Source organism: Micropterus dolomieu, linkage group LG18 (assembly GCF_021292245.1).
Source record: "Micropterus dolomieu isolate WLL.071019.BEF.003 ecotype Adirondacks linkage group LG18, ASM2129224v1, whole genome shotgun sequence".
NCBI lineage: Eukaryota > Metazoa > Chordata > Actinopteri > Centrarchiformes > Centrarchidae > Micropterus > Micropterus dolomieu.
The window spans coordinates 2769766-2773501 of record NC_060167.1 but is presented as its reverse complement, the minus strand read 5'-3'; positions in this window follow the sequence as shown (position 1 = coordinate 2773501).

Here is a 3736-nt window from a genome sequence, read left to right as displayed (position 1 = left end):
GTTTTAGCTAACGTTAGCCAAAATGCTAATAGTCATAGGTAAGTTAATTCTTACTTTAGTTAATGTTAACTCACAAAATAAAAAGGTTTAACCATTTTCCCCACTAAATTAAAACCATTGTGTTGTTCACTCTCACTAAGTTACCCAAACATAATTTTCAGGCTGCTCACGTATCTGTTCTAGAAGTGTATGCAAATGAGGCCTCATTTGCATATCATATCAAATCAAATCAAATTTCAGAACACTTTACATTAATAAGAGAGTAATTGTCTTAATGTAAATGTTAATGGTGATATCTTAAAATGAGTTGTACTAGCGTGGATGTTGAAGTAGATTTTTATTCAATTCAGTATTTATATAGTGCCAAATCACACCAACAGTTATCTGGTGTTGAAAAGTAAAAAGTAATCTTTTTGTGAACTGTATTATCAGAAATGGCGTCCTATGATGATGGTGAGGTGGAGGATAGTGAAGTGACGGAGGCACGGCAGCTATTAGAACAACTAAGTGTGAGTATTAAATGTGGTGGGTTACTGCACATTACTGCAGCTCCTGTTTTCACCCTGAGGGCTGAACTCTCCGTTTTAGCTACAGAGTGAAGCATCTCACTTCTATTCGATCTTTGTTGGAAGTTACACATGTGCAGTACCTAGTTAAGGCCTACTAGCCAATCAGAAGCAGCGTAGGGCGGGTCCTGACAAGAAAGGTGACCAAGGGTCATGGGTTCCTGAACCAGCCTAGACTGGAGCAAGAGCTTCTAGGGCTGGGAATAGTTTATCTGGGCGGGGGTCCAGACAGAGAGCAGACGGGATGAGCGGCGTTTCCGGTAGTGGAACGAAATCTAACACGTATTATGCAAAATTCACTTTTAACTTTTATTATAGCGACTAAATGCTCTTCTTCCACAAATCGGCGTAATATAATTATTTAAATGTGTTAATTAGTTTGTTGTTTATTTCCAGCCTACAGTTTACTGATTCATTTAATTAGCAAAAAATTATAGCTTTATGTCCACTGACTGCCTGGAGGGTTTCTAACGCTGGGTGGGGGAGGAGTGTGTTTTTCCAGTGGTGTTTTTGAGGGCGTGCCACACTAGCCGCTAGGCGAGGGTTGTGTCTTACGCAGTGATGCAGACATGTGAAGTAAAGGCTGGACTACAATCCAGCTGTTTTCTATGGGAGATGGAAACTCCCTTTGGGCTGGACTTTTCACTTTGCAAACCTATTACATGCACAAAAAAGACATATAACACAATAAAGGAGAGAGGAAGCCAGTAAGCAATAAATTACCTCTTTAAGGCTTGATTGACTGCCCATATCAGACTCCAGAATAATACAACGTCACACGTATCACGCTGTTGTACGGAAACACCCACCGTCTTCTCGTGCTGTTACTATAGTAAACCTACTATTACTGGCTGGCTGCTCGCGACCTGTTTCTCTGGTTTCTTGTCCTTTCGTAGGATTAAAAAGATGCCGGTATGTCATAAAGAAAGAAAGTATTTTGTGTGTTTGGTGTGACCGTAGCCTCGGATGTGTTTAGTGTCCGCGGTGCACGAGCTTTGGCCTCCGAGCTCTGCGCAAATCAGTCAGTTGTTAGGAAACCAAGAGAAGGTTAAAGTCAAGGGCAACTGGACTCTCCCTCATCCGTAAACCATAAAAATATTTATTTTTTGCTGCGATCTGGTTACAAAAAGTATTGATTGAAGTACCGGTTAGACTGGAGACGTTTCGATTCTACTTGATTCTGGGCTGTTACGGCCAATATCATAAACGGTATCGAGTAGCGGTACCCAATGTGTTTTTGTGTGATAGATATGGACGTCAGTTCTGTTGTACTTGCAGAATGCATACGAAGATCCGGCCACGACCAAAGAGCAGCTCCACCACCAGATCGTCCAAACCTGCGACAGGATCATGGAGGCGATTGACCGTCAGGTCGAGTTAAGAAGGGAAGCGGAGCAGGAGGCGGCGCAGCTGGAGAAAGAAGTTGCTGCCGAGAAAGAGCTGCTGAAAGAAGGGCTGAAAGAAAAGCTGAAATTGCTGAAAGAGCTGGAAGAAAAGAAAGAAAAGAAAGAACAGCTGAAAGTCCTCCTGGCTTTATCTCGGGGTGGTAAGTGTTTGTGTTTAGCTGCTAAGAAATGACGATTGTGAGTTCTGAACTTATTGGCTGTTTCTCTTTCAAAATGAATATATTAAATTGCGGCGGTGACTGTGTACGCTGTTTTGGCCCACTCTCTCTCTCTTTAATCTCTCGAGTTAAGTGGATTTGGATTTCTCGACGGAGGTTACCAGCACCTCTTAGTCATCTGACTTGAAGTTCAATGATAGTTGTTGTTGTTTCTGCTCCATTTTCAGTTTATGTTTCATTAAAAAAACAACCAAAAAACAGCGATTAAAAGCCGTTTTAGCTCAACCAGATGAGAAAAGTGGCATCGGTTGCTAGGTAACAGACATAAAAGTTGATAACCGATGTTGGATTGAGTATTTAGGATTACTAACCTGAGATGGGGTGAAGTAAGATAAGATAGTTAGGATTCACTTCTGTAATACCAAATTGAGAAAAATCATCTCTTAGACTCTTCCTGTGTTAAATTAAGACTTTCTGTAATGTGGCCCCAGGGACCCAAAAGGCCCCTGCTCGGGGGGGTAGTACTTTTCCAAAGTACCGGATATTTTGGGGGGGTGGGGCTTGCTTTACAGTGCGTTTCTGGTTGGTCACTTTAAGTCGAGCATTTTGGGTGTTGTGAATCCGCTTTGCTGCTACTGCTCGTCTCTTTTCTGCCATTGACAGAGTCCCATATTTACTCTAGTCTCTTTCTGGGTCTCTTTCTTTCTCTCTCTTCTCTCTCTTTTATTCTTGATATCATTATAAAATAATGATCATGAGTCCCTGTTCATGTGTCTGTGTTCTTGTTGTCTACATGTGTGCAGCTGTGACTGAGGCCAGCACCCAGACGGAGAAGGACAGCATGTAAATGTTTGTTCCTGTGTTCGTGTTTGACTTATTTTTTTTGCGTTATTATAAAATAAATCCCACAAAAGTGGCAGCTTGTGTCCATCCTGCACATTTACCTGTCAGTAGTTTTGTACTTTTACTTAATCAAGTAGGATTTGGAATGCAGGACTTTTACTTGTAATGGAGTATTTATATTATATAAATTACCAATAATATTAATACTAAGATTAGTTAAACTACATTGGTATAGAAATTTAACATTACAGCAGCACAAGAAGATCAAAGAGGTAGAAAAGAACCGTTATGAGTAGAAACTATATTTACGGTGAAGTACGCTTTGTTGTGTATTTTCTACTTGTTTTTCTTACTGTTTATTATTATTATTATTATTATTCATCATTACAATTCTGTCATAGAATACTGTACATATATCACACTTTCTATTATTATTTCTATTCCTTTATACTTTGTATTTCAGATCTGAATACATTACAATAGAGTACAGTGTAAAAAACAAAACACCATATTATTAGTATTAATGGTGAGAAAAATAATATAAATAAGAAATATAAGAAATAAATCAATGTTACATTTATTATACAGATAAAAGAAATTGTCAGCTGAGTTGGACACTTGTTGTGTCCATGTAAGATCAGCAGGGGGCGCTAAAGCTTCAGGAGAACAAATCCTGCAGCACCTTTTTTTTCTCACAATTAAAAAGGGCTGCTGAAATTCAGGATTTTAAACTCGTGTCATGTCAAAGCTTCTCATCATGTGT